This window comes from Cupressus sempervirens, chromosome 7, assembly GCF_028749045.1.
Source record: "Cupressus sempervirens isolate cs-2001-9-10 chromosome 7, ASM2874904v1, whole genome shotgun sequence".
Classification (NCBI taxonomy): Eukaryota; Viridiplantae; Streptophyta; class Pinopsida; order Cupressales; family Cupressaceae; genus Cupressus; species Cupressus sempervirens.
Genome location: NC_143124.1, coordinates 411,992,749 through 412,005,628, shown reverse-complemented (window position 1 = coordinate 412,005,628; position 12,880 = coordinate 411,992,749).

Genomic DNA, 12,880 nt, shown 5'->3' with positions numbered 1-12,880 from the left:
TCTTGGCTAACTCAATGTTGCTCACCATGGTTGTGTCTTACACTATTTCAATTGGTGTATTTTATCCCACTAATTTTGTATGCTGCAACATCTACCATAAGCTATTCACCATAGTTCCTTCTAGTAGCCTTACATTTGGGATGAGGCCTAGGATTTTTTTTTTTGAGGTGTCTAGTTTGGGCATGGTAGGGTTTATAGAGGGAATTTTCTCTCTCAACCACTTGCTTGCCCAATTAGAGCTATTACTCATGGTTCCAATTTTTTCAACATCTAGAACGTCAAATTTATCTTCCTTAATTTTCCTAGACATGGCCATGAGGTTCTCTTTGGATGTGGCTTTAGAAGGGGGGGTCGAGCTTAGAGAAGTAATTTTTAGAGGAGGAGAGATAATGCTCAATATTTGAGAGTGTAGGCCTTTATATAATTTAAGAAAATAGAACATCAAGGCTTGGTGATAGACAATGTAATTTCTTCCCTATTCACATTTTTTCTTAATATCCCAAATATAGTCCTCCATAGAATGAAGCAAGAGAAAAGAAAAAGAAATGAACTCTTTGTTTTGAAAATGGTTCAAGATAGGGAAATGATAATAATGAAAAACCTTAACTTTGTCTTCAAGGGTGACATAGCACATGATAATGTATCAGACCATATTCCATAGCTCTTGAAGCTTCTCATAGGAAAACCCTCTATGGAAATGAATATGGGCTTCATCAGAGTAGAAGAAACTATTGAGGCTCACTTCATCTTTAACTCTATAATGATTCCTTCATGATTTTCCTTCCATTGATAGGCTAGTGGCCTTTTCTATCAGTTATTCAATGACTTCAAAAGTAACCTTGTCAATGTGGACCCAACACTTCTTCTAGGAATAAACAAATTGCTAGGTGACCATCTCATCTTGGTGTTCTATACTCTCCATGAACATGGATAAATCTTCCCTCTTTTAGATAGTATCATGTTGGTTTTTGTCTTAAAAAATCTTCTCAATTATTAATGGTTCTAGTCTTTGATTCTCACATTCCATAACCTCATAATCATCTAGGTCAACCACTAACTCTTCATCTCCCTCATTAATCTTGAGTGTCATTTCCTCCACCCAACTGATTAGATTTTTAGAAAAAGCTAGAGACAAACCCTTACAAAATATGCAATAGCATTTATAGCTAAAGAGACCCTAAATGGATAAATTTCTTTTGGGAATTGTAATAATTTTGTTAAAATCATGTGGCCAGATCAGCAAATCCTTGCGACATCTCCTTATCTCCCTATCTCAATATTTAGAAGCCCATCTTGGGTGGCATGAGAAATCTCCCTAGATTAAGTTTAGAATATCAACATTCCCTTGTACATTATGAATAATGATTTCCATCTTCTCATTAGAAGTAGTGCCAAAAATAAAGGTCGCTTCTAAAATTATCACCATTATGCTACACCCAACAAGATTAGTAGGATAGCTAATAATCTTAGCTAAACCCATCATGAAAAGACAACCCTTATCATATGCTAGGTTATGCATAATAGTTTAAATACCTCTTGAGATCACCGAGAGATCTTGCTTTTCCTGCTAAACTTGATCATTTATGATTTCATGTTTGTAACTAGTCAGGTTATCCCCCACTTGCTTCCTTTTCTTATAAACCTATTATATTCTGAGATCATTAAGACTATTCATCATACATTGGGTGTCCCTAATAATCTATTCGGACTTAAAACTCATATTATTCTCCCCCTTAGTCTCTTTAATGAATATCATGGAGTCTCCCTGCATAATCAAATCTTGAATTCCCATGCTCGTAGCTAACTCAACACTCCACAAAAATCCAAGAGCATCAACCTCATTGCTCGAGATATTGTCACATTTCCTAGAGTATTCTCTAATATGTCCACCTAGATAATTTCAAAATATTCCTCCTACAATATCTCCCTCTACATTCTTAGATTCATGAAAGTTTAGATTCAACCAGTTCTAGGGGGTGATTGTCGTTTAGTTTGCATCCTCTCAATTCTCTTTGAATTTTCCATTATGTCTATAATTCAATTAATTCCCTACACTCTCTGCTAGCCCTGGTCAATGTAGGTCAGGGATAGAAGGGAGGTTTCCACTTTAATATTAGGCCCCCCTCACTTACTCCTCACATACACTTGTGAATGACCACCCCCAGAGGTGGACTGGTATCTCTGAATATGTAGTTGTTTCATTCTTTCCATAAGTTCCAACTTACATATGGGGTAGTATCTTTCTAGACCATTCTAATAAGGGGATTTTGTAGAGGGAACTACAACCTAAGAATAAATTGGGAGATTGAATGGTGGAAAATCCATGAAACTCCAATTTGTTCCATAACACTTTGCCAAACATGGCTAGAGTAAGGGAAGTGGATGAAGAGGTGAGGCATGGAGTTTTCGTCCTTATAACATAGAACACATATATTGTATATCTAGAAGCCACACCTTTTTAGGTTATCAATGGTGAAAACACTATTATGCATGAAAAACCACTAGAAGCAATTGGTTTTGGATATAAAGTAAGGGTTCAAGACATATTTCAACTTTGGATTCCCACCATTTCCTAGTAGAAGATCATAGGCAAATTTCACACTAAAAATACCATTTGAGTATTTGTCCCGTATAATCCTATCTTCATCTGAGAAGGAAAGGATCCATGTCCCCCTTAGCCTAGTGTTAAGTTCCTTAACTAAAGCTTTATTCCTCCCATGTAAGTTATCCAAGTTGAAAGTCTTCCATTAATTATTTTGGATGTAGTGTTTCACCAATTCTCATATTGCTATCTCCCCTCATCCTTTTATCATCATGAACTTAGTTCTTTTTCAAGGAACTTCTTCCCACCATCTCTTCTTCAAGAATATGATTTGGCTACCATCTCCCATATTCCATCTCATACCCACTTTCAACTATTTCCTTATCTTAGAGATGTTATTCCATGTCTTTGAACCAGTAGACATCCCATCAGATAGAGTCCAACAAAAAGGTAAGGAGTTCAAATATATAATACTAATAATATGGCTCCAAGGAAAAAAAAAATTGTGTCATTCCCCAGCCAACCTTCATCATGAGGACTTTATTAAGATCTCTAATTCTTCTCAAGCTCAAGTGTCCTTTAGATTTAGGCATAGAAACATCGTCCTAGCTAACCAGGCTTAACTTCTTCTTCTCCTTTGTTTGGGACATAAATAACTAATGTTAAAAAAGGAATATATCATAAATAATATGTATCAACCATATAAATACTATATAATCATCTTATGGAAAGAAGAGAAATGATATTCAAAGCTAGACACAATCTTGGAGGAAAATAAGATAACATTATCAACCTTCATTTTATTTTTTATGAGAAAGGAAAGGAAAGGAAAGGAAAGGTCCCTTTATAGCCCATGGTACAAGACATGATTTTTTGATTTTCATATGATGACAATAATATGGGACTACAAATCAGACACCTAAATTTTCTATAACCAAGAGGTACATAAATGATATCTTTGAAAAATAAACTTTAGAAAAAGATGTCAAATTTTCAGAAATCCTACATAATTTGAAGAGAAATTTTTTTTATTTTATTTGTGATTTTTTTTTCAATCATATGAAAATTCTATGAAATCCTAGTGAATATTTCAGTACTGAAGAAAACTATGGACCAAAGTACACATCCCTAACAACCATCATTCACTACTTTTAAATTATATGGAGTGCAATTGATTATCAAACTTTCCAATTACATTTAGCCATATTGTATTGCTGTAATTTCCCTCCAAATTATTGAATGGAGCTCAAGGAAAGCTCCCCAAAGATGGGTTCAAAGAAATGCCCCCCACATGAGGTCCTAGCTCAATTGAATTTTATTATTTTATTTAGGAACCTTAATTTGAATTTATTTTATCTCACATATAGAAACTTTTTGCCACCTATTTAGTTTCCCTATTTTTGTTCAACTTCTTTGGTTCTACATTATCAATCCTCAAAATATTCCAAGTAAAATTTGTTTTTAATGAATTTTTTCGACCTGATTGAATTGAGTTTAATGTGGTTGAATGTGGTTCTAAGGTTAATCACAATTTAACCATTTTCTAAGTCCTCCTCTAGAAAGTCTATAGAATTATTAGATTGTGAATAATTTTTTAGGAAAGTTGAAGGTTAGCAATGTGGAATTTATTAGTAGCAGTAATGACAAGTCATATCAAGTATCAACCATTAAATCATCTTATGTGAGTGAGGTTATTTTGTTAGAAGGAAGCATGTGTATCCCTCAACTTCTTCTATTAATTGTAATAGGCCCATTAGAATAATGAGAAAAGTTGAATATTACACTATTGTTTGATTTAAAACTAGTAGGAAAAGAGGTTCAAGATCCACCTTGTTCAACCATTATCATTGAATCCTCAAAGCCAATGGAGTATATGAATATACATGTCCTAGGTATGATAGATAATTCATAGATTTACGCTCATCCTATGATCTATATCAAGGAAAAAAATGCCACTTGTAATAAATATTTAGATGCAACATTCAGTAAGGTGTGCTGGAAGGTCGGTGGATTTATGCCCTCTAGGTTGGTACCTCTAACCAACATAGATTGATGGATTTGTTACACATCCTTAATTTCCTCTTGTAGATCATTGTCTTTGGTTGTTGTAACATTCATTTATAGCTCAAGATTTTGGTGTAACAATGATAATGATTCCAACAAGTGGTATCAGAGCATTGGGTTACAGGTTCAAATCAGTCAAGTCATGCAGAGTAGGGGTTTTTTGGGAGGTTGGTGATTGATGGATTTGTGACATGTGCTTAACCATGGCAAGAAAGATTCCAACAAGGTGGTCTTTCCCTTATCAATAGGTGAGTTGTGGCTTAAGAGTAAGGACCCTCTAGACAATACTTGTGTGAGATATAACTATTTTTCTCATCCTCCTAATCTAGAAGAATGTATTCTTGGTTTAAGGACATTATTTTATATCAGCATGACATAATCTATCCAAGAGTTTGCATTATAATGGATTGACATTGCCAAAAAATCTATCAGACAATTCTTCCCTAGCCGAGTTTTTCAATGATACACTAGCATAAATATGAGACTCTTATGGAGGATGTCAAGTTGACCTTTTTGTTGATAAATGTTATCTCTTCAGAGGGAGACTCGATGGTCTAAGTATTTTTGACAATTCTACATTCAAGGATAGTCCAAGGAAATATCTAAAAGCAACTACTATGATTCTTAGAAGGTAGCTTTCCTCCTACTTTTATTTTAAGTTATTTGTTTATACAAACATTAATCTATTTCTCTAAAATGATGTACTTTTGTTTTTGTGGCAACTTATCTAGGTACATAGGAATTCACCTCCTTGGAAAAAATGTGCAAAAATATATAAAAATTCAACAATTAAAATTTATTAAAGTAATATGTTATATAATATCTTCTAGGACTACATTTACCATTTGTCATTTAATTTCAGATTACATGAATAATTGATGATGTAATTGATAACTATATCATGGATTTATTACAATAAAAATAAATAGCAATGTGATTTATCAATCTCCAACTTTATTAATAAGGCTGATTATTTTAAGTTCTTTGGCCATATTCACTATTCAACTATTGATAATCACATAAATATGAAATTCATGTGTATAAAATATGTGGATAGATATCAATATTAATTAATTTATATGCATATCTATCTTTTCTATTATATAATAAAAGAATGGTTATCTTTATAATTTATCAAGTTTTCATTTATATATATTCTTCCAATAAAATTGAATACCAAGAATTCAAAATTATATACTACTCAATGCACGCTAAAATTGACTATAACTCTAATTAATGTAATTTCTATACTTTTTAGTTTGAAAATAAAATCATATCATAACTTTTTTTTTGATGGCTAATTAGTCGAAGCCTAGATTATTTATCAGTCTTTTTTAGTATTATTGTAAGATCAATTATTATTATGTGTTAATCTTGAGATTTGATGGGCGCTTTTATGGTATGGGGTAGGGAGATTATTTTGGGTGCTACATGAGGAAAGAGAAATAGAGAGACCATCAGAATGTGAATGATTCATTAATCTATACGTCATACCATGTAGTACTTCATCTCATACTGTTAGAAAAGTGCCAATCAAGAAAAGAAGGCTACCATTTTAAGGGAACAACCTAAAATTGTATGGGGCTAGGGCATATCATATTGTTTACTAAGAGAAAGTGCTTTCTTGCTAGTGGTCGATGGACAAAGAGGCATAGATTTGAACACAAGACTTCCTCGATGAGAGGCTCACAATTTATTGTTGTACTGTGGGCTCTTGCCTATATCATAACTAAATATTAATAAAATAATATGTACAGAAATTAGATAAAATATGTTTTCTGACATCCCTATTTTAATAGAAAGAAAAATCATTAATTCAATATATATAAATAAGAGTAAACCTATCAAGGATAGATAAGTATGTTTTGACCAAATAATATATAATATATCAAGCCTATTGTATATTTATAACCACCTAATTTAAATCTATTGTGATTTTTAAAAGTATTATATTTTCACCACACTCAAAAAATGAATAGAAGTTCTAAAGTTTGTATATATTTAAAGTAGAAACTTGAGTAAATATTTATACCTTAAAATATGGATTCAATAATTTTTTTGAAGACCACCTCTTTAAGAAAAATAATACATGTATGTATTCAATATTCATACAATATTTCATCAAGACAATGTATATACATATCCATTTCATCTTTTTGTTTTTTAATTTATTTATATTAGGGGAGAGTTCTACCCCTTTACATAAGAATATTCAAGGAAGCATAGAGGTATCTCACAAGAAATGAGACAACAAAAAAAATTAAATAACTAATATTTTTGAAAGTAAGAAGTTACCAAAATGGGGGTTGATTCAAAAATAATAGGAAAATTATTTAGATATTTGTGGGTAACAATGACCACAAGATTACCCTACCCCTTTCAAAATTTTAGAAAACTACCCATACCCATAACCAAAAAGTAAATACTACCATAAGCATCGAGAGTCTTATAAATATACAAAATTAGGACCATCTGATAAATATTGGCCCTACTATCAATTGAGAGATAAAACTAAAACTAGCTCGAGGGCATAGAGTATATTTGAGAATCATAAAAAAAATTTAACCTAAGAAATAGGAGAACCATTAGTGATTCCTTAGATTTTCTATCAGCAATCAGAGCCAGTAATCAAACAGAAAGCCATACATGCTGCAATTTATGTCCACCTCTTTATTATTGGTCCCCTAATCTCAATTAATTTGCATTAAATGGAGCATGTGGCCATTGAGTGGATGACTCAAACCAAGAAATTTTCCACCCTATCAAACATCTCCTCAAGGTCCTCATTCCTTTTAACTAACTCAGCAATTTAATTTTCAAGTTTTTCCAGCATCTAGTTCCCTTGATTATTGCTCTCATTTTTGGTAGTGGTGTCTTTCTACTTAATATGATCTCCCCCATACTCATCCCTAGCCTCCTATTCTCCCCCTATTCTTTCTACCTAGGATTGGCTATCTAGTATGTGTTGATCTCAGAATGGTTTTGAAAATTGAGTGTCAACACCCATAAGAAATTTTTTTAGTTGATGCCAAGTTATAGTATGTGCCGAGTTAGAAATTCATCAAGTGCTAAGTTATTTAGATGCTGAGCAAGTTTCAATTATTGAGTGACTAATAGATAGTTCTGAGCCAGTATATGTGCCAAGTAAACTATAGGTTCCGAGAAAGATATAATTTCTATAGGTTCCAAGCATGATAGCATTTCTATAGGTGTCAAGAAAAATAGAATTTCTATATGTGTTGAGCATCAATAATTAGTTAAGTGTTGAGTAACATAGAATGAACATAAGAGTTTGTGCCATCACAAACTAAGATGTAAACCATTTTTGAGCCTACATATGATGAATCTCGAAGGATTAAGAGATAAGATCAAATCTATTTGATTCTCTATGAAATCTACATGCAACCAATTAGAAAAATGGAAAGATTTGAGCAGGAAAGATGGATGAATCTCAATCGTAGATTCATACCTAACCCTAAGTCATGAAACCTTTTTAAGGAGGTTGAAACACCATAATTCAATGACTATGAGAGAGTATGCAAAAAGAGAATGCGTGCAAGGAGAGAATACTAGCAAAGTTTGAAGGAAGTGAAAGGGGTGAAGAGACTTAGAAGAAGGATAACATTTTAGTATCAGTTAGCAGACTAGTGAACATCAAAATAGAGCATCAATACTCTAAATAGAATCAAATTAGATCACAGCAAATTAGATCAAAATAGATTGAACATCAATATGATATCAGCAATTGAAGATTGTAAGTTATCAGGTCAACACATTCTACTATACTTTCTAGCCATTGTATTAGGAGAATGAAAATCCTATGAAGATAGGTTGGTTTAATAGCCATATTGTAAATCCTTTAATAGGGTGACATTCCAACTCAATGTTTGTAAAATTCTTTAGATAGGTACACCATTAATAGGGTGTTGGAGCCTTTAACAAGGTAGACCTGTCATAGGGCAGATCATTGATGATGGTAAAGCTTTATAACCTTGACAAGTTACATATTTTTGTAATGATAAGTTGTGGGTGTCTCCCTCAACCCAATTTTACCTTCTCATTTTGGAGGGTTTTTGGGTGATCAAATATTGTGTTGTTTATTTTCATGCATGCCTTTACTTTCACTATAATTAGAAAAGTTTCATACATTTATTGATTCTAGTTAAATGTTTTATAGCTTAAAGTTGGGTACTTCTAATTCAAACCCTCCCCTCTCAAAAGTATTCTTCCCACTTGTAAATTCCAATAGTATGCCCATCTTAATAAGAGATGTTACCATGCCATTCTTGACATTCTCAAACTTTCCAAAATCTAGAGTAATAGTTTTGAACGTGCCAGAAACCTAGGAGGGAAAAGAGCTAGCTTCCTCTATATTCTTATTTTTCTCCTCACTTTCTATTTCTTCTTCTTTGTATTCACCATAGTTCCTTCTGGTAGCCTTATGTTTGGGATGAGGCCCACAATTTTTCCTATAGGTTTCTAGTTTATGTATGGTAGGGTTGGTGGAGGAAATTTTCTATCTCACCCACTTTCTCACCCAATTAGTGCCCTTACTCATGGTTCTATTTTTTTCAACATCTAGAACTTCAAAATTTTCTTCTTTAATTTTCCTAGTCTTTGCCATGAGGTCCTCTTTGGATGTGGGTTTTTTTAATTTTTTATTTCCTGTGGGGGACCATGGGGGGGGGAATTGGGCGCAGGGGCAGTTTTGAGATTTGGGCAATAATTTTCAAACAAGGATCGATAGTGCTCACATAGTCCTCGATAGAATGGACAAGAAGAAAAGGAAAATAAATGCATTCTTTTTTTAAAAATGATTCAGGATAGGGAAATGATAGTAATAAAAAATCCTAACTTTATCTTCAATGTTGAAAAAGCACATGATAATGTAGGAGACCATATTCAATTTCTCTAGAAGCTTCTCATGGGAATACCCTCTATGGAAATGAACATGGGGTTCATCAAAGTAGAAGAAACTTCTGAGGCTCACTTCATCTTTAACTCTAGGTTGCTTCCTCCATAATTTTCCTTCCATCAATAGGCTAGTGGCATTGTCTATCAATTCTTCCATGACCATAAAAGTAACCAAGTCAATGGTGACCCAACACTTCTTCTAGGAATCAACAAATTTCCAAGTGACCATCTCATCATCGCCTTCTATACACTCCATGAAAAGGATAAATCCTCCCTCTTTCAAAGAGGATCATGTCACCTTTTCATCCCTAACAATATTTTCAATTCTCAATGGTTCCAATCTTGAATTTGCACCTTCCATAACCTCATCATCATTAAAGTCAACCACCAACTCTTTGTCTCTCTCATTAATCTTAGGCACCATTTCCTCCACCTAATTGATAAGATTTTCAATAAAGCTAGAGATAAATCCTTAAAAAATATGTAGTAGCATTTATATAGCTAAGGGGACACTAAATAAATAATATTTTTTAAGGAATCATAGAAATTAAGTTAAAATGAATAGGACAGATCACCATGTTGGCAATGGAAATGAGTAACTAAGAGGGTAGGGGTGAATCTATTACTTTAAAAAAAAACCAGAAGTCCCTTTAAGATATCAACATAATATAAAACCAATAACTTGTTGTAACTCAATTAACACTGAATATTATGTTGTAACTCAATTAACACTAAATATATACTATCACTTGGTTAGCACAGAGGTCTTAAGATATTAATGTGATTATCCTTTATTAGCTTAGTTGTAGAAACATAAAGGAAATAACATGAACACAAGAGACACAAAGATTTAACATGGAAATCCAATTTGGGAAAACCACCAGTTGTAACTAGTTACTATTTTTCACTCTTTTGAAGTGATCCCTATTAAGAGCCAACAGTGTTAAAGGCTACAAAACACACTATTAAGTGTGACCTTGTTAGAGGATTTAATTCATCCTATTAGCAGTGGCCTTGTTATAGGTTTTTAGACACTTCAGTCTAGAAATGTCACCTTGCTAGAGGATTTACAAAATATTTGTTAGGCTAAATCAATTAGGAGATCTAATTCACTATTACAATTATTAGTGAGTAACAATGACTTGACCTGATTACTGATGCATCTATTTTTAATAATTTTAGATCTTTGCTCTATCTTGATTACTTAATCCTCTTTGATTAGGATATTCTTTTCAACTTGGCTAGCTCAGATACTCTGGTATCTTGTAGATATCATTCTAATTCACTTCCTTAATTCATCTTCTTTAATTCCATGCTTCTTCTCTTCAATCTTCAACTTGACCTTATACTTATATGAAGAATCTTGTCAAGTCAGCTTGAATAAACTTATAATCATACAATTTTCATTCCTTAAGTCAACTAGCATTATCCAATAAATTTATTATAGTCAATATGTTGTCAGTCAGCTAATACAAGATTTAGTAGTCAGTCAATTCAAAGAAACTCTTTGTTAACTGACCCAACTTTGTCAATACTAATTTTGAGATAACATTCCATTGGTAACCAAGTGAACTCATTCAACACAAGATCCATGCTAACTTTCATTTGGTAACTAAGTAAACTTGGTTAAAATAGGATCTACATTTGATGTCGTAGTGAGGTCAACAAGAACTAACTCTGAACTTGGTTATAAGTAGAATGCTTATCATACAAAGGAAACTATCTTCATTGCCTGAGTGAGCTCAATAATCACTAACTTTCTCCATAAGGCTTAACATTTTGCGTAACATCAAAGACAACATAAAATTGAATAATTTTTTTCAACACACTAAATCTTCATGACATCTCTTTATTGTCCATCTCAATATTTGGAAGCCTATCTTGGATGGCATGTGAAATATCCCCAAATTAGGTTTAGAATATCAAATTTCCATTGTCAATTATGAATAGTTATTTTAATCTTCTTGTCATGCCCAACATATAGGGCAAAACACAACTACAATTTGTTTTTTGACATTTAAATTATACATCAGAGATACCAAATGATGTGATGATTAGTTACAATGTAACGATTATCTTAAAGGTATAATATTTAAAACTTAGTGTGTGAGTATCAAAATTGAAGGCACACCGGTTACTGATCAACCATCTTCTAAGATTCACAATTACCATCTTGGTGGTATGTAACCTTACCCCTACATCCCAAACAACCTAATTCTTTCATCACGTATGACCTTGATGTCAGGATCACTCTCGCATAGTTCTTTTCGCATCTACTCGTAGAGATAATGGGTTCATTATGTTTCAATATTTCAGCTTACATTTTAGTATAACAACTAACACCAAGCGATCCTATGAGGGGTGCAACCCTTCTAGCACTTTATCATTACATCTTTGTCACAATAGACCCATCATAATTACTAATTTCCACCATAACCAATACTTGGTAACATTAGGTTAGTCATTTGTTCTCCAATGCTTGTCAATAGGGTTTGTATCCATAATCGATTATAATTGTACATTATAGTTTTGGTAGCAGAACAATGTAGATGACTTAAATCCTATGACTTAAGAACATGATTTATATCTAGTTTCAAATTTAATTTTTTAATGAGTATTTTAATTACATAGTTAACTAACTTACAAAATTTATTTCAATTCGAATGGACTTCTACTAATTTGCTAATGGGAGTAGCTTGAATTTTATACTAAGGCTATATTAATATATACTCAAAGTATAGCTTATAAGTTTATTGTCAGGCATAGTTGCAATTTGACTCGAGAGTATGTAGTATTTACTATATTCAAATATATTTATACTAAGAAAATATAATAATATTATTACTAACATATTTATGCAACTAACAACACTATTCAACATATATAGGGAAGGTCAAAATTTATATTACACTATAGTTGATATCTATATGGTCACTATTTAATAACTAATCATACATTAATATTTAATAAATTACTATTACTAAACATTGAATAGATTGCTAACTCATCCCTAGGCTAACTTATGACTTACTAACACCTAACTAAAATGCTTATACCTCTAATTCCCCCAACATTTATTCTGACACTATAACACAACTAACCCTCTTTCCACTACAAGAAAGTGCTATTTCCAATGACCTATCCCATCCCATGGGTCACATTCTCTCCTAAGGCATCAATTGTACTCATTCCCATGTTGCTCAACCCAGGGAAGCGCATTCTCTCTATTAAATGAGTGGAGGCACTTTAGGGAGGAAATTTTTGACATTTGTCAACTAAACCATCATAACACTTTTTGGTCAAACTGCTTTCTTCTCCTTCTCATGCACTATAGGGAGTAAATGTGCCCAGTCTGCGTGG